General features: G+C 44.9%; 1 protein-coding gene across 1 annotated transcript in view; it reads left to right on the forward strand.

The window, feature by feature from the left end:
* The first annotated feature begins 501 nt into the window (after nucleotides 1–501).
* The window catches only part of ptprdb (protein tyrosine phosphatase receptor type Db), a 152,616-nt gene continuing 133,502 nt past the window's right edge, over nucleotides 502–19,615 (forward strand). Inside the window, exon 1 of the mRNA XM_084004832.1 lies at nucleotides 502–611. The gene's annotated coding sequence lies outside the window, so the exon portion shown is untranslated. The remainder of the gene's footprint in view (nucleotides 612–19,615) is intronic.

A 19,615-nucleotide genomic window follows, 5' to 3' on the forward strand; every position in this document is an offset into this window, starting at 1 on the left:
GCAATATGTGAGCGCACGTCGTATATTTCCTGTAAAGCACGGGGCGCTTTGTGCTCCATATCCTGACCTAGTTGAATAACTTTTAAGGGGTGGATTGTTTAATTCAATTCTCCGTATCCGTCTCTCACCAATGCACCTCTGATCTCTCTCTCTCTCTTTCTCTCTCTCTCTCTCTCTCTCTCTCTCTCTCTCTCTCTCTCTCTCTGCCGCTCTCTCCCGCTCTCTCTCTCCTCTGGAGCTTATCTCGGTGCGCATCGTCAGCATCAGTTTGAAGTCAAATCTGACAGCCGCTGCCTTGTCCGGTCCTTTTTTCCGTCTGTCTCCGGCTCGTTTCAGAGGTACAGTCCCGGATTAGCGGACTAAACATGTGTAATTATTGATGCACTTTTTGGGGGGTGGGTGGTAGGTGTGTGGTTTTGGAGGGGGGTGACCTCGATTGCCGCCCAGGATGTGAGAGTCCTGGCTGACGTGTTTCTCCTCTTACCTTTCTGTCTCCGCAGCTGAGTCGGGACTGTGGGAGCGCGTCTCGTCGCTGCTTCAACTTGGGGCGCAGAAAGACGGGGAAACTCCTCGGGATTCTCCGTACACCGAGCTCTCCTCCGGATGTTCTGGTGAGCACACTTTGAGCCAACGTTGTTGTTTGATTTTCTTTCTTTTCTTGTTTTAAAATCTTTTTTGTTGCAAACATTTCCAAAGTGCTCCATGTGATTGCTTTTGCGCATTTGCAACGGGCCGTCTCTGAACGCGCCACTTTAGTTTGTCTTTGATTGAAACGACACTTCCAAGACGCGTTTACGTGAATTGTTTTCTCGCTGGAGAGAGAGAGAGGGAAGGAGAGACAGCGTGGTGCCGCGGCTCGTTCGCTCGGCTCACCCCCAATGTTTTACCCCGCGGCAGCGAAGTTCGCCCGCCGACCGTGCGTGGGAATTAAACGTGGCCGTTTGTGACAATCCTCCGTCGGTATTCGTCTCACGGAGGGCGAAGAGAGTGAAATCCAGCCGGCCGGGGTGAGAGGAGGGGGGGTTAGGAGTGTGAGAATGAAAGAAACATTTGAGGGATCCCTCAGGGAAGTGCTCCCCTTCTTTTATGAGAGGGGTTTTATGACTCTTTTATTTCTCCACAATGATGACATTGTCTGATATTGTTGTAAAGCCTCTACTTGATATGCTATTAGGCTATCGGTGCCATCACTCCCCATCATACATAAATATATATTTAGATGTATACTTCCATCCTACTCCACTGCTGGCTGTGCTGTGGGCAGACTATCTATGGGGCCATTTGCGGCTTTTTTTATTGTCCTGTTTATCAATTAAGCTCATCTATAACGGAGATATCACACTTCCTCCAACATAAAACATTACTCTCCCACACACCATCCGCTAGCATCTCACCTCCCACATAGCCACACTTGCTGTCCACCACCGATTATCTGATGATGTGCCACCATTTGCACTAATAGAGGGAGAGAGTCCGCTAGTTAATGTGATGACAACAGGAGCTGCACAACGGAGGGCTGCCTAAACGCTCATCAGTGGGTGTCATTTAGGGCAGATTGGGGGAAGCCGTAAAGACCCGGAGGAGGTGACAAAGTGCCGGCGGAGGGTCGCCCGAGTAGTTTGCCAAAGTGTTTTATTGTTGTACAGTATGGGGCCGTCATCGTGGAGAGTGTACCCAGAAGTGTGTGTGTGTGTGTGTGTGACATCTCTGCTCAGTCCAGTGTGCAAGAAAAGAATAAGCGAGCAAAAAGAAAAAGAGGGACAGAGAGAGGGAGGCAGAGAGAGAGAGATTATGCTAACTCAAAGTATCGGAGGAAGAGGAAAACCCATGTAAGCAGTTTTTCTTTTAGTTTCTATATTTATATATTTAGCTGTCAGGGAGCCTCGCCGATGATACACACAGTTTCTCCTGGCTTTGACGTGCTCCTCACCGCCATGTGATCTATATGAAAGAAGGCCACCGCTTGTTTTAGCTCAGCCATGCGACCACAAGACAAACAAGCGGGAGGCTAAGAGGATTGACCCAAACACGACCACCGACTTAAACAGACGAGGGCGGCTTATAACTTGGGTAACGTGAGGGGAAATTTGCTTGGACAACTCTTAGAAGCTGGAGGTGACAGAAGAAGACTACTGATGGACATTCAAGATGGAAATTCAATCACGAGTGTCTTGTGTCGTCCCTCGTCACGTTACATCCTGTACTCTCGTTCGGTCTGGTATCAAACCGACGTTTCAGGAGAGATAATGGCACATATGGCCCAGCAGTCAACCCCCCCCCCCCCCATCAGCGTTCATGTCAGGTGAAAATGAGACGGGGTATTCTCAGGTGTGCTGACATGGCGCCGCTGATGGCAGTCAAGCTGATGATGATGGTGGCAGTGTGGCTCTGGCTCCTAATACAGGGTGTTCTCATTCCCCGTTCGGACTTCTACCTGAGAAAAGTAATTCTGTGTAATTGGTATATAACCCAAGTAATCGGGAACGTGCAGGGCTGCCTCTGAGGAAGTCGGGTGAAGTGGTACAAAGAGCAGCAACGTCCATGTTGGCTGGCGATTAGGGTGGATGGGTAGGTGAAACAAACGCTGGACTTTAACCCAGGGGACTGCTGTTCATGTCCTGTGTTATGCCAAGTCAATGACTTATTCTACGTTACTTACCTTATTTATTTGAACTCAAACCACAGTCTTCGCCGAAACCCAACCAAGCAGTTTTGTTGCGTAACCTGTAAGACAACAACTGCTGTATGAGAATATGTCCGTGATGTAGTCGAGACCACCTAAACCAAGTCATGACCAAAGCCAGAGCTCTCCTCACAGTCATCAGAAACGCCTCATCCTTATTCAAATGGAAAGAAACTCCTCAAACGCCATCTATTCACCACAGCCTTCAACCTACCCTAACCCAGTCACCTGTCTCAGTTTGTCTATTTGTTGTCTGTTTAAATTGTTTTATTTGTGTAAAGCGTCCTTGGGTTTCATGAAAGGCGCTATATAAAATCAAGAGTGCATTGAGGCCCAGACGATACCAAGACTTTGAGGGGTTGAGTCTAATACCAGACCAGTGTAATGCGAAATATCTATGCAAACGATAGGCACTCCTCAAATTGATCTGAATGATCCACGTTCACATTAAACACCCATCGTTCACCTCTTTAGTTTCCATATATACTGTATAAATGTACCATGAGAAAAATCAGATGAAGACATTACCGAAGTGAATCTATGATGTGTACAAATAAATCAGACAATGCGCAGCCACTTTGGTGATATACTTGCAGTTGTGGCCTTGACCCGTCTTTGAAATAAAATCGTCTTTGTCTGAGGCGAGACAGAGACCTTCAAAAATGCATTCTTGAGACCTAGACCAATCCGGAGACCTAGACGTGTCCTGAGTACTAGAACGCTGGGACACGTTACTTAACAATACCGATCATGTGATTAACGCTTAAACTGATAAGAAACTAGGTGGCTTGCTTGCATGACATCACGTGGATAATGGTGTTCCAGTGCTGCAGTCAGGAGCGGGGCGCTACATCTTACACCAGAATAAGATCAAAAGGACTTGATTTCCCAGAATGCTCCTCATTTTAAGAGCTGTGTGACATATATTGGAACAGAGGCAAACACCGGGTTAGGGGTGTTTCTCTCGCAACAAGCAGACAAGTTGAGTATCTTTTCACAGCATGAAAGAAGGGATCAAGTCGTATTTGGTGTTTTTTATTAAGATGGTGGGCTGGCAGCATCAACACACTCCTAAGAACATGACACTCCGTGCAAAATGGTGTTGGCATACAAAGCCAATCAGGATTTTCCCCAGTGACAGATTGAGTGTGTGTGCGTCTTTTTCTTTCTTTCTTTCTTTCTTTCTTTCTTTCTTTCTTTCTTTCTTTCTTTCTTTCTTTCTTTCTTGTACTCTCAGACACACACTTACTAAATCTCACCTCACGGCTACATACACACTTAATGTACTCTTATTTCTAACACGGACGAACGTGACAAACGGAGCATTTTCACAAATAGCAAAAAAGGAATTGATGCAGGTCCAACAATCCCACTTCCCTCGACGTAGCTTAAGAATCTAAGTGTGTCTTTGGATGCATCTGTCGTACAGTTACGTGGCCTTGGGCTCAAAGCTATCTGAGCGCCGAAACACACACACACACCGACAGACACACATGGTTCTCTTAGCAGGGACTGCCCTGGAATGCTGGCACCGAACCAAAGAACTGGTGATAACGAGGTTGAAGTTAGTTCGGATTTTAGCTGCGCCTCAACCTCCTAACACCCTTTCCAAACCTGATTCATCCCAAAATGTTTTTCCAAGAGAGGGAGATGAAAACATTCTCTCCCTCTCTCCCCTCCCTTCTTTCATTGCCAAATACAGTTGAGCCCACCCCCCTTCCCCTCCTCCCTCCTCCCCCTTTCTATTACTCGCACACACACACACACACAAACTATCTGTTTCACACCCCGTTCCTCCCTCCCTCCCTCCCGTTCTCTCACATCTCTCTCTTCTCTCCTCCCCTGGCACCTCGATGTGTTTCTCTTTAATTGAGATGCATTTCAATGTGGTGCAAATTAGCTTTCTACAGCTCCAGTCTAAACTTGCAACCTGTGCGTGTGCGCCTGTGCATGCGTGTGCGCGTGTAATCTATACGTGTGTGTGTGTGTGTTTGTGTGAAAAGAATTCCCACAGTTGAAAGTGAAGGCGCTACCTTCCTGTTCATTTCTCCAACGCATCTTCTGATGCCTCCTCTCTCCCACCGTTAGTACAGCGTTGATAACGTTGGACTCCTTTAGTTTGTGTTTCTTGGCTGCAGGAATGTACTTTTCTGCCCCTCCCCAAGGATTTGAATTCAGTTGTGTGCCTCTGAGAGATGACAGTGCATGGGAGCTCATTAGGCAGAGGGCCAGGAATCAGGAGGGTCAGGGGTTTTCGTAAAGACATGTTTCAGTTATGCAATGCTGGTCTCGCTCAGCTGATCTGATGCTGTTTGGCTAAAGGGAACGGCTGGCCGGTTGGCTGGTGGTATTCTGTACACTGTGCAGGAGGGCACAAGTGCAGGGCTGATTAAGTATTAAAGAAATCCTGTTTTGAGTAACAAGCTCGTCGTTAGTTAGTTTTCGTGAGTTTTCTCCTCTTTCCAGAAACTTGAAAATTATCCCAAAAAAACAACCGAAATACAAATACGTATTCGTACGTCTGCGGTCCATTTTTATGAGTGCAATACCTCAGGAACGCCTGTGAGGAATTCCTTCAAATTTGGCACAGACTCTCGAAGATGAACTGACTAGATTTGGGAGGTCTGTCGCATTCTCACGGTATTTTCAGGAATGCCTTGATGGATTTTTTTGTCAAATTTGGCACAAACTGGTTAGAATTTGGTGGTCAAAGATCATTGCAACTCAAAAACAGGTTTTTTGGGTCATAACTTGAGATTGAAGACGCTAATTGTGGCAATTTCACAGAAATGTCTGATAGGATAAAATGATGATGGTGATGCCATTTTGGACCCATGGATGTAAACTGCAACATGATTGGCATTCAATTCTAGTTAACTTGTGAACTATTGGTACGTATTAACTTCAGCCACTAAGAACCTATCAAAGGACACAACTTTGATCTGCCCAAATAGAAGCCCAAGAACTGAACTGGAGGGATCAGCATGCGGCCTCAATACAACATGTCTCTGTGGGGAAAGAAATCCCGCCTCGTGGCAGATACCGACTCACGGCAGGTTTTTCCAGGTGGTCTCTGGCATGGGCATGTATGAGGGAGCGAGAGGCGTCGTTAGGGAGAGTGATGCTGACAGTGAGGTGACCTTGGGGCTCCCAGTCTTCCTCCTGTCGATGAAGGGGATGACTTAGTGCCTCCCTCCCCACCCATGATAGCTCATTTATTATCATTAGGCACACAGTCAAAAGATGCTGCTAGGACCCTCAAAACAGAGTAGTAGTCTGCGGGCATGTGAGGGAGAGTGAGAGACAACAGGACAGAGACTGAGAAGGAAGTCTTATCTCTTGAGATAAGCATACGTGGCCGTTAGGCTGCACTTGTCACAGGTTTGCCCGCCTTTTGTGTTGGCCCCCGAAACGCGTGTCCACCCGTATCTTGATGGCGGACGCGTTGCCTGTCAGTCCGCATCTACGCCCGGCCGCCTGCTCGCCGTGCAACATAAATAACGGCCCGTGCCATAACCCTAACCTTACGTCACCTCCAGCCAGCCGGCGAGCGGCGTCGTGGTATATGGGGACGTCAGGGCTGCCTCTGTGCTATCGTTTCTCAGCGTGATGGATGGAGACTTCTGCAGGCCAGTCAATACCCAATCTGAGCCCCACTGTCCTGATTTAAGATACAGCAGCACCCAGGTGACACACTCAGAGGCACGCCACTTTAATCACTCTGAGCATCAACTCTGCACCGCCAAGATTGGTGTGTGGGTGGGTTTAGTGTGTGTGTGTTGTGTGTGTGTTTGTATTAGGAGCTCACTCAGTCAAGCACTGCTGTAATCACATGGCGATCGGCAAGTGCCTGCACTTCTGACAGAGTTAACATTTCTTTAGCATCTAGAGGGGGGAACATAAATAACATTTGCAGGGGGGAGCTTTGCTGCGTATAGCTTGAGGGAGAACAAAATGTAGAAATCAAAGTTCTCATCTTTATATACTTGTTACTGTTTTGCCAAATGGAGGAAATTACATTTCGGCCTGGATTAGATTTGGTGTTTTATTCCAAGCCACGAGGGGAGGGAGGGGGGGCTGGCGGGATGATACGAAGCATGCAGGACTTGGGAGACGTGACTCGGCTACTAGGCTACATGGTTGAAGTGATTGATTCTGTCTCCAAGTCGGCTCCAAGTCGGTGTTTAGTGTTTCAATGTTTCACCAGGGCCACCACCTTTTCTCCAACCGTAACCAGTTGGCTGAACAAAACGCTTATCGGAATGTCATTTTTGTCGAGTTCACATTAATGGCGTCTCATGCCAGGATGGAAAAGTGAGACTGTTCCACGAGTGGAAAGGTGGGCGACCGAGCTCGGCGCGTACAATCTCCCCCACTGTTTCAGCTTCTGGGCGCCTCATGCGGGAGAGAGTGCTTCGGTGTGTGCGGTAATCAGGGGAAGATTGTGTTTGTATGAGTGAACCGTTGGGCATCACTACTTTATCAGAGAGTAATCTGTTTGCACTGGTTCAAATTATTCCCCCCTTGGCGTGTCATCATTCACATACATGCACCACACGCACTTACGTGTGTACACGGCACAACACGCAGGCGCTCATCCGCATCCACGGCCCCTCCCCCCGCCCGCCCCTCCACTTTGGCTGTTAGTCTAATTTATGAGGTGCCGTTAATTTGGCCTAAACGCTCGTTGCGAGACCTCCCTCATCCCGCCATCCCTCCTTCTCGTCCTCTCTCTCTCATCAGTCACTCGGCCGAGTAAATCAGAGGGGTGGTATTGCACAGCAGGCAATACATAGACTGGACACCTTGACTAATATACCGCTGTCCTTCTTCCTCCCCTCCCTCTCCCGGTCTATCTAACTCTCTCGCTCTCTCCATCTCTCTTTTCCCCGCTGTCTAAATCAAATTTGGCTCCCCTCTTCTCCTCTCATCTGCTCCCCTTGTAGTTTTTGCCTCTTCCTCATTACTATCTACACTTCCTTCACTTCTGTGCTACTCTTCCCCCCCCCCCCCCCCACTGTCTCCATACTTCTGTCCTCTGCCTCTCTTGCTCTACTCTCCTTCTTCACTCCCTTACCTTGCTCCTCCTTGCCTCCTCCCCATGTTCTTCTGTTCTCATGTTAGGTGTAAATTTAGAACAGAAGGCATGAGGGGATGCTGTGTGTATGTGTGTGTTTGTGTGTGTGTGTGTGTGTCTGCGTGTGTGAGAAAGAGAAACTCTACATGAAAGCTTCTCTGAGTCCCCATACAGCGCTCAGATGGGGCTGATTAAAACCTAAAGCCTTGGTTTTCATCCACATTTAGGATTCACATAAAATTCGATAAACACACTCTTGTGCTTATACACACACACACACACACACACACACACAGAACCACACTTACACACACTTACATGCACGGATGCATTCACACATTAACAAATGTGCACACATAATTATCTTAAGATTTCTTTCTTTTGCTCCCTACTTCTGTTGTGCTCTTTTCTTTTTCAGTTTTTCTGTCAGACGCACACACACTACACTGTAGTGACCAGATGGGGCCTCATTTATAAAGCTTGCGTACGCACAAAATGGGGCTGGAAATGTGCATACGCCACTTTCCACGCAAATGTTGTGATCTATAAAAACCACACTTGACGGGAAAGTGTGCGTACCTGTAAGCAAACTCTGAGGCATGCGTACCGGTACGCACATTCTGGAGACTGGAAGGGAATCAGCGACACAGATTGAGCTGTGGTGAACTGAAGTCAGATAATTTGATGACTCGCACACATTTAATTTCACTCCAAATTATATGTTAGATCTGCGTTAAACTTTTGGGTATTGGCTTTTGGGCATATGTACACTTTTAGTAGGGATCCTATGCACAGTTTTATAAATAAGGCCCCAGATGATTGTGATTGTGGTCAACGAGTGGGAACACAGGTGTTGTGTGTCACAGCCATTGCAGTAAGCCATCATGTACAATACTTGGGACTTGCATTCTAAACTTGCATTCTTTGTACTGGCCATCAGGGGGCGACTCCTGGTTGTAAAAAGAAAGCTGATTGTATAGAAGTCTATGAGGAAATGGCCCTTCTTCTCACTTGATTTATTATCTCAGTAAACGTTGTTAAGAGGGTTTATGGTCTCAATCTCAAGTCTTCTTCTATGATGTTCATTTGGTAAATGATGGTCCATATAGAGTCCCATACTTAACAGCGTGGCTACCTTGTGATTGACAGTTTGTTGTCTGATCTGGTCAGCATTGTCCGTGTTGGTCTTAGAACTTTAACCCTTTCAGTGTGTTTTCAGTTCATGAAAGTTAAATGGAAAATTTTCTTCACTCAGCAAAATCTTATTCTAAGTCTTATAGTGTCATTTCTGGTTGCAAAAAAAAACTAAGATGCTTCTCAATTGCAGTCCACAAATGTCTGAATGCATCCACTTGTACACCTTCTAGCCTAAACCTAAAGGGAACAGACCCATAGTCAATGTAAATAATGACACCTGTGTTTGCCCTCTAATGTCAAAATGGCTGCTTTGAAAAAGGAATAGTCTCCTCCAATATAGGGGAAGTGAACGGAAAGAGCATCAGACAAGTGAGAGTCTCTCATTGCTTCACGCCACATTCTCTCTAATTCCAAACACGGCACACACTTGGGAGTAACCCTGTGCTGTATGCACTGTTCTGGACTGCCCAGCACACCTATATATCACTGTCCACCCCCCTCTTTCTCTTGTCTCTTGTCTTTTGGTGTCTTTTTTCCATCTCTCACCCCGCTCTAAATCGTTCTGGGTTTCATGTCTCTTCATTCTTTTCCTTCTTCTTACTCACACCCATCTGCCGCCCTCTTCTCTGTCCCTTCTCTTCTCTCCTCTTCAAATTCCCATAGCACAAAGGGCTAAGCTACCTCTCAATAAATGTAACAACATCTAGCCTCCTGTTCTCTGCCACACCCCCCTCCCCATCACCATCCCTACCTCTACCCCCACCTCCCCTCCTCTGTCTGTCACTTCTCCCTCAGCGGGCTTCTGACGAGTGCACACTTACAGTCACAAGATAAAGCATACTACCTCTGCCTCATCCCTCTGTGTATTATATAAAGCCACGGTGGTTATCATTAGGTAAAAAGACCTTAAAACAATGCCTCATTCTATATAAAGATCAGGCTCACTTTAGAGCAAAGAGTTGACCTAATTAGAATAGAAATAGAATTTTTAAGGTCTGTGACTTTTCATTAATTTCTTTTTCATAACAAAACACTTTTTGCATTTTAATTTGTGTTATTGTTTACTCAACAAGGAAAATGCTAAATGCATTTATTGCAGCAGATATAGCTTAATGCTATAATGTTCATATCAACGATTTTACAGCAAATTAAAACAGTTAACCTCAACAAACAAAGTCAGATATCTTTATTACAGGCAGATTTAAAAGAGACAGTACCCAACTTACTGCCCTAACACCAGCAACCTTAAGCTTAATTCAATTTGAATGCAGCATAGCCTAGCTTTGTGACTACAAATCTGAGAATCCTTCTGATATTTCTTTTTTTTCTCTCACTAGAATGAAAAAAAGTACTTCACTCTCTGATATTAAATGTTGAAGGCTGCGCTAAATGAAAAAGAACCAAACATTGTGGACCAAACGCTTCACAGTTCCCTTCATCGTGGGCTCTTCGTGGTCTGGCCTTCGATGGCATGAAATAATGTTACAAACCGCTGTAAAGATACTACTCCAAACAATTAAGGGAACACTTCAATCTCACATCAGATCTCGATAAACAAATTATGCAAGTTGAAAATCTGTACTGATGTACATTCTAAAATTTGTTGAGAACAAAATGACATAACAAATGTCAGTGGCAACCAAACTCTTCAACCAGTTGCGGCTGGATTCAAAATCACACCAAATTAAAATCACAGGCTGATCCAACTTTCATACCGTCAACTCATAATGTGACTCAATCGTGTGTTTGGCCCCCGCCTGCCTGTATCAACTCCCAACAATGTCTAAGCTGCTCCTGGTGAGTCGGGGGACGGTCTCCTGGGGCATCTCCTCTCAGACCTGGATCAGGGCATCAGTGAGATCCTGGGCAGTCTGCTTTGGCGGCAGCGGATGCACCGATACATAATGTCCCATAGGTACTCAATTGGATTTAGGTCAGGGGAACATGAGGGCCAGTCAATGGCCGGGCTAGTCCTGCAGCAGGAGGAACCCAGGGTCCACTGCACCAACCTAAGGTCTGGCAAATCACTCTGAGGATTTCATCCAACAGCAGTCTGGGTACCGTTGGCTATGACATGGAGGTCTGTTTTACCCTCCAAGGATATGCCGCCCCAGACCATCACTGACCCACCACCAGACCAGTCCATGCTTACCGACAGCATAACGTTCACCACGCCGTCTCCAGGCGGTTTCACGCCTGTCACATGTGCTCAGTGTGAACCTGCTCTCATGTGTGAGGAGAACGCTGAGCCAATGGTGGACCTGCCTATTCTGGTGTTCTCTGGCAAATACCAATGTAGCTGCACGGTGCTGGGCTGTGAGACCAGGTCCCACTAGAGGACGTCGGATCCTCATTTCACCCTCACAGAGTCTGTTTCTGACGGTTTGGTAAGAAACATGTACACCAGGCTCTTGAGAATGTGCTGGGAGACACAACAAACCTTCTTGTGTCCTTACGTATGGATGTGGATCCTGCAGGAGCTTGACTACCTGTGAACCTGATTGGGCTGCAGGTACCGTCTCATGCTACACCTAGTGACAAGTACACTAGCAGAACCCAGAACTAGAGAATAATCAGTCAGGAAGGATACGGAGAGAGCAACTGTCTGTGGTCACCACATCAAAACCATCCCCTTGTTGGAGTTTGTCTTGCTTTTACCTCCATTACACCTGTTGTCACTTTAATTTGTAGCAAATCAAGTGAAACTGATTCACAATCACTTCTACTTCCTAAATGGACAGATTGATCTCCCTGAAGTATAACTGACTTGGTGTTATACTGTGATGATTAAGTGTTCCCTTCAGTTTTTAAGCAGTGTAATACACCAACATTCACGATAAGCAGAAAATCCTTCAAATTTGACTGTTAATTAAAAATGTCCTGAGTTATTCTCTACAGACATTCTGAACACTTCTCGCTGTGGAGTTCAATTGTAGATCTAATAGCGTCGTTTGTATTAAACTCGGATTAAGAAAAGCAGAGTTGCATCAATTTGTCAATCAGTTGATCCGACACTTGACAGAAAATTGATAAGAGATTAATAACAAAATGTTCAGGGTCCAACTCCTCAAATGCAATGATTTGCTGGTTAAATGGAATATTATCAGGTTTCAGAAAGTTGGTTGGACAAAAAAAAGATTGATCGATTAATTGGGAAAATAATCAGATTATTAGTCAATATAATCATTAGGTGGAGAGCAAGGGTTGAATAAACATAAAAAAACGATATCTACTCATATCTACATCTGAATAGTAACCAAAGTAGAACAGAACCGTAGATTTGGAGTGCGTCTCATTTTTGATAAACATTGTGTACTTATCCATACAACTTCTTTGTGAAGTTTTAGTCACTGATAAGTACATTCAGGTCATGTTCTTTGAGCTCAGCAGCATAAATCAGGACTTATCAGCTTCTGACAATAGTGGCAGCCTGATGAAACAGTCAGATAAGTGCAGAATGATGAAATTTTACCATATACTTTTTTAACTTGACTTCTGGGGATCGCTGGATACATCCATTATTTCACCAGTGAAAAGCATTTAACACACGCATAATACATGCGGTAATGGCTTTACACATGTGAAAAGCACATCCTTTATTTCACAACTCCCTGCCCGCCAGGGTTCAACACCTTCCACTTAAATAATGATTGCCCGGACCACGCAAATCAAGTCCGAATTGGGTGCATTTTCTTGTGTGAATCCATTACGTGGCTGTATCCCTGTGAGATCTCCGGGACGCAGGCCAAGTGTCTCTGGCTGAGCCATCTCCATTCGCTATGTGTCTGTTCAGTCATCCACACAGAAGACGGATAGAACCACCAGTCTGCTCACCCCTCCAGTCGCACCAATGTAATCAGACCTCAGCAGCCATAAAGCACCGGCTATGGACACCCTGCCCGACACACACACACACACACACACACACACGGAAACACAATCCCCAAGTACGCAGATCCAAATGAATGTATGTAAGTGTAGACTCGTGCATGAGCTGTGAGCAGAGCTCTGAAACATGGCACTGTTACATTGGTGGTCCTCTCTGAGGTGAGGCGTTCTGCCCCACATCTCCCACTCTGCCGGGGTAGGAAGGATGTCTTCTGGCCCAAGGGTGTTCTTCATCATGTTGCCCGTCCTGCTACCATTATATGTGTGTGTGTGTGTGTACAGATGGACTACCGTCTGAGTTATGTGAAAGCTTGTGTCTTTATCTCCCTCTCTCACTGTCTCTTCCCTTTCCATCACTCTTTTAGCACCTCCATCAGTGTCTGTTTCACCCCTCTCCACCGCCTGTGTCTCAGGCCATTTTGTGTCTGTTTGTCTTTTTTGTTATCTTGTATCTTTTGTTCTCCTCCTCGACAAACTAGCAGTCAGTGTCCCCCCCCTCCCTCCCCTTCGTCGCTCTCCCTCTCCAGCTTTTGTGGTGTGAACGATGGCAGATGACTGTGCTTTAGGAGATTTACTGCTGGATCGCGTCTCTGTCAGGTGTCGAGACGAAAGGAGAGCGATGAGGGTGGGGGAGAGTGGGAAGATAGAGGAGGACACGGGGAGAAGGGGAGGGAATGGAGTCGGAAGATGAGGGTGAAGAAAGGGATGAGAAGGAGAAGATTGTGTAGAACGTAGAATGAAGTGGAGCAAGAAAAATGAGAACAGAGTATAGAAGAGAAAGAGAGGCTCCGCTGTCCTTTTAAAAGTCTCTGAATATAATTTGGCAGAATTGCCTCACACTCGGATATTACACCCTCTCTTACTTTCCCTCTTTTTCTCACCAAAACATAAACACACAAACTCACACAAGTGACACAAACAAATGAATTCATGCCGTCCACTTCCAGGTGAAACCTGTATTCACGCCGGCCAGAAACCAATCTGTGTTCCTCTGTAAATGCCCAGATCGGCTGATCCCACGTTCTGGTTTAAAAGCGACTCTCTGCAGTTATGCGCCGCGGGTTTTGTGAGGGGTTAAAGTTGTGGCTGAAGGGTCACTGTGAATGTTTCAAACCACTAAAAGAGCATTCACACTCCTTAATGGCTCCCAAGAGGAAACAAAACGCACACTTCTTCAAAGGCCAGGCGCACTGCCTGACTGCAGAACATGTATTCACAGCACGCACACACACACACACACACACACACACATACACACACACCACCAATCCGAATGGAACCAAATCAAGTCACAAGTTATTTGACTTAAGAAAGTGGGACAGGAATGAGTCCTTCAGCCCAGAAATGAGTCAGCATTTTTGCACTTCCAGTTTCCTTGTGTCGAAGTAGGCGGCAACCTCTGGTTCTGAATAATAAAGCTGATGGGGAATTGCCTTAAATTTGGATTCTCTCTACTTGCCATCAGGGGGTGACTGTTGACCATACTTCTCACCTGATTATTATCTCTATGAACGCTAGTTTCAAGTCTTCTTCAGTACACCATGATGTCCATTTAGTAAATAATGGTCCTAAGCAGTGTTTGCTTTAGGGCGGGGCTACCTTGATTGATAGGTCGTGACCACTACCAATGCAATTAGCTACTAAGATGACTTTAAAACTTAGCTGTAAAGTTGACCTTAAATTATGAAGCTAACTTTGTGAACAGCTTCACACCACATGGAGCCAGATCCACTAAGGTTTCTGCCCAGGGTGCCGGTCCACGCTTGTCTTCATCTGATCCATCCTCTTCCTCATTCCAAATATTGTCATTTCTGTCCACTGGTTGCAAAAATCCAAGATGGCAAAGGCCTAAACCATAGTCAACAAACCGAAGGGTGACGTCATGATGACCACTTGCCACCAGTTATATATAGTCTATGTCTCAAAGTCAAAGTTTTTGTTTTGTCTGTGGTTAAAAACAAGTGTAAGAGATTATAACATTTTGTTCTACGATATAACAATCACATTTTTAATCCTTTACATGTCTCCAAAAAGGAGACTCCTAACACATGGCTTGCCTGCCCAGACTTGTGTACACTCACAGTGATGCAACCGTCGTATACACTCTCTATACAGCCTAATGTTAGCCTTTTACTTCTGGCGCTTGCATTCACGTTTCAACAATCATAAAAGTGGCTCTCATTTCAGCCTCTTTCTGAACAAAACATCTAAGTATCATAAGCATGTATTTACCACATAGCTTTTTTTCTGCAATGATCCAAAATCTAATTGAGAAATCCCATCGGCTGTCTGTCGAGGTAAATATGCTAGGCAATGGGAAAATCTGCTGTACGTATTCAACCACCATATAGCAGATGGTCACATCGTCAAGTAAACTAAAATAGTTCCAAAAACACATTGCTCCTCCAACAGATTGAATGAACGGTATCTGAAGATCCTGTTTGGCCGCGTACAAATGATGCCTGAATTCAATTGAAACATTACATGAGTCCACTCTCAGTCGTCTCATTCACAGATTTAAGTGCAACAATCCGTATTAGCTGTGTTATCAAGAAACGGATCATAAAGTGCAACTGCTCCACATCCTGAAAAGGCCAAAAATAACCCTGCATCAAAACAACACGAGGGGCTGCGCTGGTGTGGGCGTGAGGCTACAGGTACCGCGGAGAAGGAGAGATACAAACCAGGAAGTCCAGGTTGAAGCCTTATCATACAACAAGACACGACACAGCAGTTTTACCCCTTTGAGGAAGGATTTTACAACTCTGCAAAGTTATCATGTCAGCAATAACAAGCTCCTCCGCCTAGGTGCTCGGGAGACAAACTTCAGGATTAGCACGTAGCTACATAGCACAAGGCTGTACACGGAGGACCGGAACTGTCTTCTGCAAAGCGATATTAGTTATAAAATGCGGCGCTGTGATCGCACCGGGATCCATTTATTGTCGGGCTTGCACACGGCGACTGGTGGTCAGGTTCACACTATGTAAGTCTGTCAGCAACGGCGATGCTGGCAGCGACGGCGGCACAATCTGGACACGTTGTGTCATCGAAACACGACTCATGTTCGGAACGCTCCTGCTGATTATGAACATTAATTTCCCAGAGAGAGTATGAGAAGGGTAAATAGGAATGAATGCATACCAAAACTGTGCAACTCAGATTTATCCAGGGAGAATTCTGAGGGTGGAATTTTCTAAAAAGAATCCACCTTTTTGACTTGGACCTTTTTTATGCAAAATAAAATAGTTCTGCTTTCAGTTTATATTTGACCTTCAACACTTTTGATTGCAATGCAAATCATTTGACTCTGTTAATTAACATTTGATCTTTAAACTGAAAAGGTGTTTCTTTGCAGTTTAGTTTAGTCTTACAGTTAATTTATATTTCATGTTGGTTTCCATTAAATATCTGTTATTGCTGGACCAAATGTTAATGCGCTTCACTTTAAAAATGCAATACAATTTCAGTTGCTCACAGTAAGTCTGACCCTTTGCCCGACGTCTTCATCTGAAAATGCACAAATCTCAAGACGGGAACAAATTGCATGTAGCACTATTGGCAACTATCGAATGTTTATCTGCAGCTCGACTCCTTGTATTTAAATGAACCCATATGACTTCAATGTTGTCATTGTATTTCACTGGGTGGTGCAATAAAACGAAGATGAGGTATTAGTTTATTGATCTATCTTAATTAATTTGTCCTCCCAAGGACGGCCAAACAAAAACAAAAATGCACACACAGATGTTCAACACAAAGGCACGTGGACGTGTGTGCGTGAATGGCTGCTTTATGTGATGAGGAGAAAACGAGAACACCAAAGATGCTCTGAGAGAGAGGCGGAGCAGGAGAGGAGATGGTTGGAGGCACCCATCTGTCAGAGAAAAAGAGGAGAGACAGGCTGAGAGACAGACAGACTTGTTGGGAGAACGAAGGGGTTGGGAAACTGACAAACTGCAAACAGCATGTGGATGTACAGACACGGGCTGTGAGACAGAGAAGGGGGGGGGGGCAGAGACAGGAAGAGGGGGTGAAAGACAGCCAGCCTGAGAGAGTGACAGAGTGCAGTCCTGAGAGAGAGAGAGAGAGAGAGAGAGAGAGAGTGTGTGGGTGAATGTGAGAGCAGTGCTTGCTAACTCGCCTGTCAATCTGAATCTTTGATTGACACCTCGGGGTCCGACACTCCTCTCTTAACCCACCGGCTCTTCTTGTCAGGATGTAGGGCATAGGGTCACACACACACACACACCGACACACACACACCCTTCCATGATAGGAAATATGATGTGGATGTGCGGCGTCTCTCGGTGTCCACACACACCGTACACATTAACAGCAGACACACACATGCAGGCGAGGGTCTCCTGTGGGGTCCACACTTGCTGACTGGACCTTAACCTTTCACACATGACCTTTGACCTTTGACACTGTCAGCAATACATCTTTCCACTGGACGTCTCATTTTTCACATCAGACTGTCTAAATGTGTGTGTCCATGTGTTTTCTTTCATCTTCTAAATCTCCCTCTCTCTCTCTTTCTCTCTCTCTCTGTGTACACAAATGCACACTCAATATATATATATGACATAGAGAGCATATGCGCGTGTTTATATGCTCTCTCGCTCACACATGCACACACACACACACAAACACACACACACACACAGAAATGTCCTGCGATAGAGGGATGATAACAAGGTGTCCTCTACTGGATGTCCTGAGCTCTCACAGTTAGTCACACTCCAGGCTGAAACACTGCATCGTGTGTGTGTGTGTGTGTGTGTGTGTGTGTGTGTGTGTGTGTGTGTGTGTGTGTGTGTGTGTGTTTGTGTGCGTGCGTTTACGTCAGAAAAATAGCACCACTGTAGCAGCAGCAACAGTATGGGTAACACTGAGCAATTTATATTAATATTCATAGAATACATTTTTCAGATTTTCCTAAGAAGCTCAACTTTGAAATTGAAAACAAAGAAAATGGTTATAATCCATAAAGTATGACTGCATATTAGGGCCATTGTAAGTAAGTCAATAAATAAATACAGAGCCCGGGGAGGGATTTAATATTCAGAGGAAAAACTCAAAATATACTTTGAAAAACTTTTAATATTTCCTCAGATGAAAGTGGCAAATTTCCAACAAAAAAAGCCTCAAATTTCGGAGAAGACTTTTTGGTCAAGGAACCAACTTGCCTCATTTTTGCAATGTTGGATCCATCTCATCACACCACTTCATTTTTGTTTTCTCTTTAATCGCAGACAATATTCAAGTTTCTACTTTCCTGAGTTTTTTTCTTGTCAATTTGCCACTTTGTTTTTTCCCTGAATTGTACCCCTCTGGCTCCATATTTATTTATTCTTCTTGTAAATTTGACATGAACCTTGGAAATTCTGAGTTTTTCGTTTTGAATCCTACCCCTCTCCCCTGGATGAAAAAAACATGCTATAATGTATAATGATCCTAATACGCCATCGTAATAAAGACAATGAACACAGTGCCAGACCATACAAGCATGACATTAGATAATATCTAATTAGACATTAGATAATCTCTCTAATTTAATTCTGAATGTCTGTATATTTGAATATCATCCTCCAGTCCTTGCAGGTATTCTTTAGGGGACACCACAGACACTATTGTTTTTTCTCGTCTTTTTTCTCTATGTTTTTCTTACAGTGTGGAAGTCAAGTGACAACCTTCATTTGTTTATGCATAATAATTATTATCAATTGAAAGACACGATCAAACCAAAGGGCAGATCTGTGCATATTTAATGAGAGATGGAAGTTTTGCATAAAATGTTGCGAGGAGGAACAAAACAAGCATTTATATTCATGATTAATAAAAAAAAAAAAAATGTTTAGGTTTCATTTGAATGTGATTAAGAGCTGATGGTGTTTTTTCCTAAAACCTGATAAGTAAGTATTCACCAACCAGACTGAGCTGCGATCCAGAGACTTGAAATCTCACATTTTTTTAATCAGTCGGCTTCACACCTGCGTTGGCAGCGATGTGAAGATGACTGATCTGTTCAGGCTGGTTTTGTTAATGGAAGGAGATGTGATATGTTCTTTATCATTATTACACACATATTACATAATTATTACATACCTGCAGGCTTATGAGAGGAAGTGTCCATCTGGCGGTCTACGTGTGTGTGTGTGTGTGTGTGTGTGTGTGTGTGTGTGTGTGTGTGTGTGTGTGTGTGTGTGCACCAGTAGGGGTTTTGACTAATAGGGTCATTATTAATGCTGAGTCAGGAATACCGCTGATTGCAGTGGTTGGATACCGACCCAACGAGCAAAGACACACACACACACACACACACCTCGCTTGCGCATGCACACACACGCTCTCTGTCTTGCGCTCGCACGCAAACACACATTTTCATTTCTTTCAGGCTCTCATAGGTGTACTTATGCACATAAACCTCCCACATCAACCAATAAACTTCCTCACCCAGAAATCCCTCTCTCAACCTCTCTGACCTCCTTTGCTCTTGTGCACACGCGCACACACGCACGCACGCATGCACGCGCACACACACGCACGCACACACACACGCACGCATGCACCATGAGCTTGATATAGCCAGACAGTATAGCAGGTGTTGTGTTCAGTAACCAGTCACTTCCTTCTTTTTGACAGTGCTACAAATGATCCTCACACACACAGACACACACACACACACACACACACTATACACAATATAAGTATGCACACTGGTATTAGCATACACACATTTACCAGAGAGAACAAGTGTTTTAAGAATCAGCTGATAAAAACAATCTACTTCGTTCATTGTGCCGGACAAATACCAATGAGCAATG

Source organism: Eutrigla gurnardus (genome assembly GCF_963514095.1).
Source record: "Eutrigla gurnardus genome assembly, chromosome: 3".
NCBI lineage: Eukaryota > Metazoa > Chordata > Actinopteri > Perciformes > Triglidae > Eutrigla > Eutrigla gurnardus.